Genomic DNA, 14897 nt, shown 5'->3' on the forward strand with positions numbered 1-14897 from the left:
ACCCATTAAGTAATGAGTTATCTGTAAAATAAATATATAGCGATGTTGCATAAGTTGTAGGCATGTGGATCTGTATTAAGAAAAGAAGCTCTCAGCCAGAAATATGAACTCTCAGCATGAACTCGTTCTCATGTGAATCCATGCAGGATGCAAAGCTTCTGTGGGTGCCATTCCCCTTCAGCTCCTGGTCCTGTGTGAGAATGGAGGGTGGAATTGAAAGAGTGCCTGGAATATTTTCCTGAGGAAATCCCATGTAGAATTGTCAGGTAAAGACAGAAAAGGAACCAAGAGAAGACAATGAGAAGAATGTTCTAGGAGTGGCTGTTGTTCAGTTGCCAAGTCATGTCTGACTTTCCGAACCCTCACGGACTGCAGCAATCCAGGCTTCCCTGTTCCTCACCATCTCCTGGTGTTTGCCCAAGTTCATGTCTATTGAATCGGTGATGCCGTCCAACCATCTCATCCTCTGATGCCCTCTTCTCCTTCTTGAAGCCTTCAATCTTTCCCAGCATCAGGGTCTTTTCCAGTGACTCAGCTGTTAGCATCAGGTGGCCAAAGTATTGGAGCTTCAGCATCAGTCCTTCCAAAGAGTATTCAGGGTCGATTTCCTTTAAGATCGACTGGTTGATCTCTTTGCAGTCCAAGGGACTCTCAAGAATTTTCTCCAGCACCACAGCTGGAAAGCATCAATTCTTCAGCGCTCTACCTTCTTCATGGTCCAGCCTTTACGTCCATACATGACAACTGGAAAGACCATAGCCTCGACTATATGGACCTTTGTTGGCAAAGTGATGTCTTTGCTTTTTAACACACTGTCTAGGTTTGTCACAGCTTTCCTGCCAAGAAGCAATTGTCTTTCTAATTTCATGGCTGCCATCACCATCCATAGTGATTTTAGAGCCCAAGAAGAGAAAATCTGTCACTGCTTCTGCCTTTCCCCCTTCTATTTGCCAAATGGTGATGGGACCAGATGCCATGATCTTAGTTTTTTGAATGCTGAGTTTTAAGCTGGCTTTTTCACTTTTCTCCTTTACCCTCATCAAGAGGCTCTTTAGTTCTTCACTTTCTGCCATTAGAGTGGTATCATCTGAATATCTGAGGTTGTTGATATTTCTCCTGGCAATCTTGATTCCAGTTTGTAACTCATCCAGCCCAGCACTACTATAGGTCAAGGAACACGAGGGTTTTAAGAGGATGACATGGCCAGATGTCATCTGAGAGCTTGGGTAACAGAACTGGAAATTGTTCTTCAGATTTCTTGACATGGAGGCGATCTGGATGTTAGTGAGATGGTTTTGGTGGAGTGAGGAGCGCAGTGAGCAGAGGAGTGGATGGGAGATAAACAAAGATGGCAAGGGTAGAACTAAATGAAATTTTGTTTTCAATAGGAGAAGGGAAATAGGACGACATGAGAGGCAGATGAGACCTAATGCCCTAGACAGCCAGAAGTTCCTTTGAAAAACTCCTATTTTGAAAGGTAAGCATTCTCCTTCCTGCTCTTCCCCCATTCTCTGATTAGCTCCAAATAGCACAGAATTATCGGCAGTGGTACAACTGAGTGACTTTCACACATAGTCAGTGGTATATGCTTGTATATCATGATGAACTGCTGAGGCTCTTCAGTTCAGCTTTCAGAGCAAGTACAAGAGAAATAAAGAGCCCAGAGCAAGCATACTCATTACAAGAGCAGCACTCCTTTCAGCTGCATACATCACCTTCTCCCTGCCTCGGAAGGGCAAGGATTTTGGAGACTAAAGGTCAACGTATAAGAAAAAAAAGATCAGGACTTTGGGACACTTAACTCACCTCTTTAGGGCAGGGTCCATGTTTTATTTGACTTCATATACCCCCAGTTGTGGACTTCTCAGGTGGCTCAGTGGTAAAGAATCCTCCTGCAATGCTGGAGACATGGATTCGACCCCTGGGTTGAACCAGTGCAGAAGGAACTGGTAACCCACTCAGGTATTCTTTCTTGGGAAATCCCACGGACAGAGAGCCTGAAGGGCTACAGTCCATGGGGTCTCAAAGAGTCAGACACAACTGAGCCTGCGTGTGTGCATGCGGATACACACACACACACACACACACACACACACCTGGGTGTAGTGGCAGGACGTGGAAATCTCTCTGTGTTGTTGGAATGAATAATCAATATAGTTTCCTGTGGGAAAATTATTCAAGAACTAGTGCTACCACTACCTCCCCTCCAATAGGTTCCTCAGAATGGTTACCCTACAAGGTGCCACAGATGGGAGCCCTTCAGACCAGGCTGTAATTAGGCCTTTGTGAAACCATAATCAGAATCAGCACTCCTTGTCAAAGCTTCCCCAACTCTATAGATTCTTGTATTCTTACTCTCTGCCCTCTAATCTCTCAGGAGTGAGGTGGGGAGGGGTTTTAACCTCAAGTTATGCATTAAAATACCTTTGGTTCAGCTTATTATTGGATAATAAAGTTGGCATTGTTTTTCAGGAGCTGTGTCCAAATGTCATTCCTGTAATATGACCAGTCAACTGTATGCTGACATGTTTTTGAGCCCTTTGGAACACAAATGCTTGTCCTGCAATTTCTCTTTATTACAAAATGCATTCTGAATAGACAGTATGGGGTTTTTCCTCCAGGTTCACGCCCTCATCTAGACATACTAGCTCTGTGTGTGTGTCTCTATGTGTCTACTCCTCTGTAAATCATGCTTTATGCTAACCTTCTCTTATTTGCAGATCACCCTGTTTTCAGCAGAAGAAGTGAACTCACTCTAACCCCTCTGCAGATACATAGGGGAGTCTGCCATGGATGTTACCTGCCAGGTTCTCTGGCTTATTGCTGGCATGTTCTCACTGCCACTCCAGAGTTATTTCTCAAGCCACCTTTAGTAGAATTTCTTCCACCCAAGCACTGGTGGGAGATGGCAGCCTAACTCATGCTCAGTATCCTTGACATATCTTTCAGCAAGAAACATATCTTTCTGAATATCTTGATGGGGCAAATATTACCTGGGAATACTTTTTCACTTAAAAATATTAAAAAGAATTAGGCATTAACAATATTTCAGACTCCATGTGAGGTACTGGTGTTGTGTTCCATATAGATCTTACAGGAGCTGGTCATTTCTGTCTCTCTTTATGTTTCCATCTTCTCTCTTGTCCCCTCTTGTATTCCCAAATTGGCCTGTGGTGGTTTATAACAAGCAGAGGCAATAAACTAATAGGAAATGAGAAAGAGAGAGTCATGAGTAGAGGAGACATCAATAAGAACAGGAAGAAGATCCCAAACATCCAGGCCATGTGGCTGTTAGATTTGCTCTGACATTTGGCTTTGGGTTTGCTGGTAATCAACTGGAATTCCATCACCTCCACTAGCTTTGTTCATAGTGATGCTTTCTAAGGCCCACTTGACTTCACATTCCAGGATGTCTGGCTGTAGGTCAGTGATCACACCATCATGATTATATGGGTCGTGAAGATCTTTTTTGTATAGTTCTTGTGTGTATTCTTGCCATCTCTTCTTAATATCTTCTGCTTCTGTTAGGTCCATACCATTTCTGTCCTTTATTGAGCTCATCTTGGCATGAAATGTTCCTTTGGTATCTCTGATTTTCTTGAAGAGATCCCCAGTCTTTCCCATTCTGTTGTTTTCCTCTATTTCTTTGCATTGATCGCTGAAGAAGGCTTTCTTATCTCTTCTTGCTATTCTTTGGAACTCTGAATTCAGATGTTTATATCTTTCCTTTTCTCCTTTGCTTTTCGCTTCTCTTCTTTTCACAGCTATTTGTAAAGCCTCCCCAGACAGCCATTTTGCTTTTTTGCATTTCTTTTCTATGGGAATGGTCTTGATCCCTGTCTCCTGTACAATGTCATGAACCTCATTCCATAGTTCATCAGGCACTCTATCTATCAGATCTAAGCCCTTAAATCTATTTCTCACTTCCACTGTATAATCATAAGGAATTTGATTTAGGTCATACCTGAATGGTCTAGTGGTTTTCCCTACTTTCTTCAATTTAAGTCTGAATTTGGCAATAAGGAGTTCATGGTCTGAGCCACAGTCAGCTCCTGGTCTTGTTTTTGCTGACTGTATAGAGCTTCTCCATCTTTGGCTGCAAAGAATACAATCAATCTGATTTTGGTGTTGACCATCTGGTGATGTCCATGTATAGAGTCTTCTCTTGTGTTGTTGGAAGAGGGTGTTTGTTATGACCAGTGCATTTTCTTGGCAAAACTCTATTAGTCTTTTCCCTGCTTCATTCCGTATTCCAAGGCCAAATTTGCCTGTTACTCCAGGTGTTTCTTGACTTCCTACTTTTGCATTCCAGTCCCCTATAATGAAAAGGACATCTTTTTTGGGTGTGTGTTCTAAAAGGTCTTATAGGTCTTCATAGAACCATTCAACTTCAGCTTCTTCAGGGTTACTGGTTGGGGCATAGACTTGGATTACTGTGATATTGAATGGTTTGCCTTGGAAACGAAAAGAGATCATTCTGTCGTTTTGAGATTCCATCCAAGTACTGCATTTTGGACTCTTTTGTTGACCATGATGGCTACTCCATTTCTTCTGAGGGATTTCTGCCTGCAGTAGTAGATATAATGGTCATCTGAGTTAAATTCACCCATTCCAGTCAATATGCCAGCAAATTTGGAAAACTCAGCAGTGGCCACAGGACTGGAAGAGGTCAGTTTTCATTCCAATCCCAAAGAAAGGCAATGCCAAAGAGTGCTCAAACTACCGCACAATTGCACTCATCTCACACGCTAGTAAAGTAATGCTCAAAATTCTCCAAGCCAGGCTTCAGCAATATGTGAACTGTGATCCTCCTGATGTTCAAGCTGGTTTTAGAAAAGGTAGAGGAACCAGAGATCAAATTGCCAACATCGGCTGGATCATGAAAAAAGCAAGAGAGTTCCAGAAAAACATCTATTTCTGCTTTATTGACTATGCCAAAGCCTTTGACTGTGTGGATCACAATAAACTGTGGAAAATTCTGAAAGAGATGGGAATACCAGACCACCTGATCTGCCTCTTGAGAAATTTGTATGCAGGTCAGGAAGCAACAGTTAGAACTGGACATGGAACAGCAGACTGGTTCCAAATAGGAAAAGGAGTTCGTCAAGGCTGTATATTGTCACCCTGTTTATTTAACTTATATGCAGAGTACATCATGAGAAATGCTGGACTGGAAGAAACACAAGCTGGAATCAAGATTGCTGGGAGAAATATCAATAACCTCAGATATGCAGATGACACCACCCTTATGGCAGAAAGTGAAGAGGAACTACAAAGCCTCTTGATGAAAGTGAAAGTGGAGAGGGAAAAAGTTGGCTTAAAGCTCAACATTCAGAAAACGAAGATCATGGCATCCGGTCCCACCACTTCATGGGAAATAGATGGGGAAACAGTGGAAACAGTGTCAGACTTTATTTTTCTGGGCTCCAAAATCACTACAGATGGTGACTGCAGCCATGAAATTAAAAGACGCTTACTCCTTGGAAGGAAAGTTATGACCAACCTAGATAGCGTATTCAAAAGCAGAGACATTACTTTGCCAACAAAGGTTTGTCTACTCAAGGCTATGGTTTTTCCTGTGGTCATGTATGGATGTGAGAGTTGGACTGTGAAAAAGGCTGAGTGCTGAAGAATTGATGCTTTTGAACTGTGGTGTTGGAGAAGACTCTTGAGAGTCCCTTGGACTATAAGGAGATCCGACCAGTCCATCCTGAAGGAGATCAGCCCTGGGATTTCTTTGGAAGGAATGATACTAAAGCTGAAACTCCAGTACTTTGGGCACCTCATGCGAAGAGTTGAGTCATTGGAAAAGACTCTGATGCTGGGAGGGATTGGGGGCAGGAGGAGAAGGGGATGACAGAGGATGAGATGGCTGGATGGCATCACTGACTCAATGGACGTGAGTCTCAGTGAACTCTGGGAGTTGGTGATGGACAGGGAGGCCTGGCGTGCTGCGATTCATGGGGTCACAAAGAGTCGGACACGACTGAGCGACTGATCTAATCTGATCTGATGTCATCTTGCTGGTAATCAAAACAAATAGCAAGACCCAAGAGCCTTTTTTGGGAAGGAGGAAGTATCTCAGTTTCTTAGGGAAGGCAGAATTGTTTTTAGCACTAAGTTCTGAAAAACTTTTTCAATGTGGTGCTTTATATAAAGGACACCAAATGAGGCAGTAGACAACGCCTTAAATTGATATGACTGTCTCTTGTCTTATCTTTAGATAATAGTGATATTATCTTAAAATACACCCCGAGGGAAATGATTCTCAAAGGACTGACCACTCATTGCCAACAAAATGAAAGCTGTCTATACCAAATGAATTGTATCCAGCAGATGCTTGCATCCAAGGAAAAGGGTTGAATACACTCAGTCTCTCCTTGGGAAGAGTCCATACTCACTGTCAGCATTCTCTTCATCATCTGAGCACTGCTTTTTGGCCCCAATCTTTTTTGTTTAATTTTTGGTGTCTTGCATTCAGCCAGCTGTTTTTATTAACCCTCATAGCTGCCAGAAGAATCTCAATGTCAGATGAGTTTTGGAATTGCTGAATTTTAAAAAGTTTAAGTTTCTTTTTTTTCCCTATTTGTAGCTCTTTCTACAGCTTGTCATATGCTAATATATATTGTGACTCAATATGAAAGAAAAATAATATTTAGTGCTTTTTGACCTTATTTGAGCATGGAATTCCTTTCTCATGCATCAAACACCTGTTGGGAATGCTGCTGAAAGCTATTCTTTGATAATGTCTCAACATTAGTCCTTACAGCATACTGGCACTTTGACAAAGGTTTAATCATGGTCAATAAATCTTTGAAATTAAAGGCTGTGAATTTTCAGTAGAGCATCATGGATGCTCTGGCAAATAGATGAAGCATATCTGGGCAAGTGGGCCTTCCTAGAATCCCTCAGATCCTTACCATGTATCTATGAAACTTGTGCCCACAATCTTGGCCATGGTATAAAAGTGCATCTTTTCCTAAGAAATCAAGATAACTATTTTTAAACTTTTTTTCTTTACAATTTTTCCTTTTCTCCCTTTGCCCTATTGTCTACTTAAAATTTTTTTTCCCTTCCTCCCATTTGCTCTCATTCTCTACCTTCAGCCTTACCTTTGAATTCATCTGAAAGATATAACAATAAAAACACAGTTGAGTGGATCAAGATGGCAGAGTAGGAGGATGTGGAGTTCACCTCCCCCCACTGAACACATCAAAAATACATCTGCATGTGGAGCAATCCTCACTGCAGACAAGCTGAAGACTGTCGGGAAGACTCTTATACAACCAGCTCTGAAGATACATCCACATGGAATTATGTAGGAAGGGAAGAAAGCATCTGTGCCCCTGGGAGGAGTGGGATAACACAAGCTTGGAGATCCTCCCTGAAGAGTGAGTGGTTTGAACCACATATTGATTGCCCCAGCCCTGGGGTCCAGTTCCTGGAGGATGAGTCCCCTTTGCTAGTTTGAAAACCAGTGGGAATGATAGTGATGCTGTAAGAAAACTAGACTCTGCTCGTGAAGAGCATGCACATACATGCTAACATTTCAAACAAGGCAGAAGAAGTATTATACGGAAAAACCTTTTATATTTTATTACAAGATAATCACTAAAGGGATGTTGCCTATAAAGCTTAATTTATACATAATGGCTCATTTCTGGGAAACCTGCCTCCCAGGTAATGAGCATTATGCTAAAATACTGTTGTTTAGCTCACAAGAAACATCCTGGCGAGGCCCTCCTGTGAATGACTGAGGGAGGAAAAATGAACACAGTCCCTCCAGAACCTCATTGGAACCAGGAAATGCTTGACTTTACTCTCTCCCCTTTTAGTATAAAAGAAGTCTGCATTCTAACTCAGGCAAGATATTTCTTTGAGGCACAAGCCCACCTCTTTTCAGTTTGCTGGATTTTCAAGTAAAGTTGCTATTCCTTGCTCCAACAGCTTATATGTTGATTTATTGGCTTGTTGGGTGGTAAGTGTTACAAGCTTGAACTCAGTAACAGAAGGAGATTGAAATTGCACAAAACTCTGACTTGTTTCCCATGACCAGTATAAAGTTAGAAATCAAATACAGAAAGAAAAATGGGGAAAACAAATACATGGGGGCTAAGCCACATGCTGCTTAAAAACCAGGACGTCAAAGTGGAAATCAGAAAATACTTGAGACAAATGAAAATAAAAACATAACTTTCCAAAATTTATGGGACACAGCAAAAGCAGATGTAAAAGGGAAGTTTATAAAAAACAGGCCTACCTCAAGCAACAAGAAAAAAACTCAGATAAACAACCTAACCATCAAGTAAAGAAATTAGAAAAAGAAAAACAATCAAGAACCAAATTCAGCAGAGAGAGGGAAATAATAAAGATCAGTTCAGTCGCTCAGTCGTATCTGACTCTTTGCGACCCTCTGAACTGCAGCACGCCCAGCCTCCCTGTCCATCACCAACTCCCGGAGTCTGCCCAAACCCATGTCCATTGAGTCGGTGATGCCATCCAGCCATCTTATCCTCTGTCGTCCCCTTCTCCTCCTGCCCTCAATCTTTACCAGCATCAGGGTCTTTTCAAATGAGTCAGCTCCTAGTATCAGGTGGACAAAGTATTGGAGCTTTAGTTTCGGCATCAGTCCTTCCAGTGAATATTCAGGACTGATTCCCTTTAGGATTGACTGGTTGATCTACTTGAAGTCCAAGGGACTCTCAAGAGTCTTCTCCAACACCACAGTTCAAAAACATCAATTCTTCCGCACTCAGCTTTCTTTATAGTCCAACTCTCACATCCATATGTGACTACTGGAAAAACTATAGGTTTGACTAGACGGACCTTTGTTGACAAAGTAGTGTCTCTACTTTTTAATATGCTGTCTAGGTTGGTTATAAGTTTCCTTCCAAGGAGCAAGCGTCTTTAATTTCATGGCTGCAGTCACCATCTTCAGTGGTTTTGGAGCCCCCCCAGATAAAGTCAGCCACTGTTTCCACTGTTTCCCCATTTATTTGCCATGAAGTGATGGGACCAGATGCCATGATCTTCATTTTCTGAATGTTGAGCTTTAAGCCAACTTTTTCACTCTCCACTTTCACTTTCATCAAGAGGCTCTTTAGTTCTTCTTCACTTTCTGCCATAAGGGTGGTGTCATCTGCATATCTGAGGTTATTGATATTTCTCCCAGAAATCTTGATTCCAGCTTGGGCTTCCTCCAGCCCAGCGTTTCTCATGATGTATTCTGCATATAAGTTAAATAAGCAGGGTGACAGTATACAGCCTTGATGTATTCCTTTTCCTATTTGGAACCAGTCTGCTGTTCCATGTCCAGTTCTAACTGTTGCTTCCTGACCTGCATACAGGTTTCTCAAGAGGCAGGTCAGGTGGTCTGATATTCCCATCTCTTTCAGAACTTTCCACAGTTTGTTGTGATCCACACAGTCAAAGGCTTTGGCATAGTCAATAAAGCAGAAATAGATGTTTTTCTGGAACTCTCTTGCTTTTTCAATGATCCAGCAGATGTTGGCAATTTGATCTCTGGTTTCTGTGCCTTTTCTAAAGCCAGCTTGAACATCTGGAAGTTCACAGTTCACATACTGTTGAAGCCTGGCTTGGAGAATTTTTTTTTTAATATAAATTTATTTATTTTAATTGGAGGTTAATTACTTTACAATATTGTATTGGTTTTGCCATACATCAACATGAATCTGCCACAGGTATACACGTGTTCCCCATCCTGAACCCCCCTTCCTCTTCCCTCCCCGTACCATCCCTCTGGGTCATCCCAGTGCACCAGCCCCAAGCATTCAGTATTATGCATCGAACCTGGACTGGTGATTCGTTTCATATATGATATTATACATGTTTCAATGCCATTCTCCCAAATCATCCTACCCTCTCCCTCTCCCACAGAATCCAAAAGACTGTTCCATACTTCTGTGTCTCTTTTGCTGTCTCGCGTACAGGGTTATCATTACCATCTTTCTAAATTCCATATATATGTGTTAGTATACTGTATTGGTGTTTTTCTTTCTGGCTTACTTCACTCTGTATAATAGGCTCCAGTTTCATCCACCTCATTAGAACTGATTCAAATGTATTCTTTTTAATGGCTAAGTAATACTCCATTGTGTATATGTACCACAGCTTTCTTATCCATTCATCTGCTGATGGACATCTAGGTTGCTTCCATGTCCTGGCTATTATAAACAGTGCTGCGATGAACACTGGGGTACATGTGTCTCTTTCCGTTCTGGTTTCCTCAGTGTGTATACCCAGCAGTGGGATTGCTGGGTCGTATGGCAGTTCTATTTCCAGTTTTTTAAGGAATCTCCACACTGTTCTCCATAGTGGCTGTACTAGTTTGCATTCCCGCCAACAGTGTAAGAGGGTTCCCTTTTCTCCACACCCTCTCCAGCATTTATTGCTTGTAGACTTTTAGATCACTGGCTTGGAGAATTTTGAGCATTACTTTACTAATGTGAGATGAGTGCAACTGTGCAGTAGTTTGAGCATTCTTTGGCATTGCCTTTCTTTGGGATTGGAATGAAAACTGACCTTTTCCAGTCCTGTAGCCACTGCTGAAATTTCCAAATTTGCTTACATATTGAGTGTAGCACTTTCACAACATCATCTTTTAGGATTTGAAATAGCTCAACTGGAATTCCATCACTTCTACTAGCTTTGTTCATGGTGATCCTTCCTAAGGCCCACTTGACTTCACATTCCAGGATCAGGGAGGAAATAAATAATTTAGAGACCAAAAGAAAAATAGGAAAGATCAATGAAAGCAAAAGCTGTGTGTTTTTTTTTTAATAAATTGATAAGTCTTTAGCCAGGTCTCATCAAGAATAGAGGACCCAAATAAAATAAGAAATGAAAGAGAAGAAATAACCAATATCACAGAGGTAGAAAAAATAGAAGGGGATACCACAAACAGTTATGTGCCCAAAATTGGACAACCTAGAAGATGATTTATGAACCTAGGAACATAAATCTTCCAAGATTGAATTGGGAAAAATAGACAGAATGAACAGGCTAATCACTAATACTGAAATTTAATTTATTAAAACATAATTCTCAGCAATTGAAAGTCCAGGATTGGAGTGCTTCCCAGGGGAATTCTACCAAACATATAAAGAGAAGAGCTATCCTCCTCAAATGATCCCAAAAAACTGAAGAGGAGGAATACTCTCAAATTCATTCTACAAAGCCACTATTACCCTGATACCAAAATCAGACAAAGATACCACAACAAAGGCAAGTTACAAGCCAATATCTCTAATGAGTATAGAGGCAAAAATTTTCAACAAAGTATTAGCAAATTGAATTCAACATTATACAAAAAAGTGTCATACATTATGATCAAGTGGGACTTATTCCAGGGATACAAGGATGGTTCAATATCCACAAGTCAATTAATGTAATACACCACATTGGCAAAAAGATGGATAAAAATCACCTGATAATTTCAATAGGTGGAGAAAAAAGCATTTGACAAAATTCAACATCCATTCATGGTAAAAACTCTCACTGAAGTTGGTTTAGAGAGAATATATCTCAACATAATAAAGGCCATTTATGAAAAACCCACAGTTGACATTATGCTCCATAGTGTAAACTGAAAGATTTTCCTCCAAAATAAAGACAAGGTTATACACTCTCAGCACTTCTTTTTAAATTAGCACAAGAAGTCCTAGCTATAGTAGACAAGAAAAAGAAGTAAAAGGTATCCAAATTGGAAGGGAAGAGGTAAAACTGTCACTATTTTCAGATGACATGATACTCTCTATATAGAGAACTCTATAACTGAAAAGCTATTGGAACTAATAAATAAATTCAGCCAGCCTGCAGGATATAAAATTAATATACAGAAATCTATTGTTTCTATACATTGATAATTAAATATCATGAAGAGAAACTTAAAAAAAAAAGCATAAAAAATACCTTGGAATAAACTTAACCAAAGGGATGAGAGACGAATACATTGAAAGCTATAAAACATAGATAAAGAAAATTGAAGATAACTCAAAATAGTGGAAAGATACCCCATGCTCTTGGCTTGGAAGAAATAACGTTGTTAAAATGGCCATACTATCCAAAATAATCTACAGATTTAATGCAATTACTATCAAAATAGCCCTCAGATAAACTCATGCACCTATAGTCATTTAATCTGTGTCGAAGGAGGCGAGAATATGCGGTGGAAAAAAGCAGTCTCTTCAACAAGTAGTGCTAGGAAGTGGATAGTTACATATAAAACAATGAGATAAGAACGTTTTCTCACACTGTGCACAAAGATAAACTTGAAATATCTTTTTTAAAATGAATAACTCTCAGCTGTGCTGGGTCTTTGTTGCTGCATGCTGGTTTTCTCCAGTTCAGAGAGCAGGGGCTACTCTCTGTCTGTCGTGCACGGGCTTCTTGTGGCTGTGGCTTCTCTTACTGTGGAGCATAGACCGTAGAGCGAGTGGGTCTCAGTAGTTGTGACTTGTGGGCCCTAGAGCACACTCAGTAGTTGCGGTGCATGGTCTTAGCTGCCCTGCAGCATGTGGAATCTTCCAGGACCAGGGATCAAACTCCTGTTTCCTGCAGGTTAATTCTTAACCACTGGACCACTAGGGAAGTCCTCAAAATGGTTTAAAGACCTAAATACAAGACCTAAAACCATAAAACTAAAAGAGAACATAGGTGAAACACTCCCTGACATAAATTGGAGCAGTATTTTGTTGGATTTGTCTTCAAAGATGAAAGAAATAAAAGTAAATATAAACAAACGGGACCTAGTTAAGCTTAAAAGTTTTTACACTGAAAAGGAAGTAATAGATAAGATGAAAGGATAACCTCTGGAATTGCAGAAAATATTTGAAATGATGTGGCCAATGAGGATTTAATATCCAAAATATACAGACAGCTGAAACTCAAGGAAAAAAAAAAAAAAGCCCAAACAATCCAAATGAAAAAATGGCAGAAGAGTTGAGTAGACATTTTCCCAATGAAGACATACAGATGGCTAACAGGCACAGGAAAGGATGTTCAATATCACTAATTAAATTCAAATCAAAGCTTCAATGAGGTATGACCTCACACCTGTCAAAATGGCTATTATCAAAAAAGTCTGCAAATATTAATAACAAATGTTGGAAATGATGTGACGACAAGAATGCTCATACTCTGTTGGTGGGAATGTATATTGGTGTAGCTACTATGGAAAACAGTATGGAGATTCCTTAAAGAACTAAAAATAGAACTACTATCAGTTCAGTTCAGTCGCTCAGTCGTGTCTGACTCTTTGCAAACCCATGGACTGTAGCACACTAGGCCTCCCTGTTCATCACCAACTCCCAGAGTTTATTCAAACTCATGTCCGTTGAGTTGGTGATGCCATCCAACCATCTCATCCTCTGTCGTCCCCTTCTCCTCCCACCTTCAATCTTTCCCAGCATCAGGGTTTTTTCACATGAGTCAGCTCTTTGCATCAGGTGGCCAAAGTATTGGAGTTTCAGCTTCAGCATCAGTTTTTCCAATGAACATTCAGGACTGATGTTCTTTAGGATGGACTGGTTGGATCTCCTTGCAGTCCAAGGGACTCTCAAGGCTATATGATCCAGCAATTCCATGCCTAAGTATATATCCAAAGAAAATGAAATCACTTTAAAAAGATATGTGTATTCTAATGTTCATAACAGCATTATTTACAGCCAAGATATGGAGTCACCCTAAGTTTTTATCAAAAGATAAGTGAAGAATATGTGTCCTATGTGTATGTATGTGCATGCATGCTCAGTCGCTCAGTCATGTCCAACTCTTTGCGACCCCATGGACTGCAGCCTGCCAGGCTTTTTTGTCCATGGAGTTTTCCAAGCAAGAAGACTAGAGTGGATTGTCATTTCCTGCTCCAGGGGATCTTCCCGACTCAGGGATCAAATCCATGTCTCTTGCTTCTCCTGCATTGGTAGGTGGATTCCTTATCACTGTGCTACCTGGGAAGCCAATCTGTATGTAGAGATACACACAGTGGAATTCTCAGCCATAAGAAAGAATGAAATTTTGCCGTTTGCGCCAATGTAGATGGGCCTGGAAAATATTATGCCTAATAAAGTAAGTCATACAAAGGAAGATAAATACTGTATGTTATCACTTGTATGTGGTATCTGAAGAATAAAGAAATAAATAGAACAGAACAGAGGCAGATTCACATAGATTGAGACCAAAACTAGTGGTTACCAGTAGGGGAGAAGGAAGGAGGGAGGGGCAAGATAAGGTAAGGAATTAAGAGATACAAACTACTATGTATAAATTAAATAAGCTATAAGGATATATTATTGTACAGCCCAGGGAATGTAGCAAATCTTTTATTATAAGTTTAAATGAAGTGTAATATATAAAAGTATTGAATCACTATGTTGTAAACCTGAAACTAATATTATAAATCAACTATACTTCCATAGTAAAAACCATTAAAACCAAATAGGGAATATTTATGTCCACACAAAACCCTCCTGTACTCAAATGTTTACGACAGCTTTATTCATAACTGCTAAAACTTTGAAGCAACCAAGATGTCTTTTGTAGATGAAAGGATACGCTGTGGACTATTATTCAGGAATAAAAAGAAATGAGCTATTAAGCTATCAAAAGACAGAGGAATCTGAAATACATAGTGTTCCCTAAGTGGAAGCTCTAATACTTTGGCTACCTGTTGTGAAGAGCCAACTCACTGGAAAAGACCCTGATGCTGGGAAAGATTGAGGGCAGGAGGAGAAGGGGACGACAGAGGATGAGATAGTTAGATAGCATCACCAACTCAATTGACATGAATTTGAGCAAACTCCAGAAGATAGTGGAGGACAGAGGAGTCTGGTGTGCTGCAGTCCTTTGGGGCACAAAGAGTTGGACATGACTTAGCGACT

General features: G+C 40.5%; 1 long non-coding RNA gene across 2 annotated transcripts in view; it reads left to right on the top strand.

The window, feature by feature from the left end:
* The first annotated feature begins 1386 nt into the window (after positions 1-1386).
* The window catches only part of LOC147380249 (uncharacterized), a 145181-nt gene continuing 131670 nt past the window's right edge, over positions 1387-14897 (top strand). For both annotated transcript variants that reach the window (XR_015135064.1, XR_015135066.1), the window contains exon 1: positions 1387-1477. This is a non-coding gene — a long non-coding RNA (uncharacterized LOC147380249). The remainder of the gene's footprint in view (positions 1478-14897) is intronic.

The sequence above is a fragment of the Bos grunniens genome, chromosome 1, assembly GCF_055505025.1.
Source record: "Bos grunniens cultivar Pamir isolate PY7600 chromosome 1, Bosgru_T2T1.0, whole genome shotgun sequence".
NCBI lineage: Eukaryota > Metazoa > Chordata > Mammalia > Artiodactyla > Bovidae > Bos > Bos grunniens.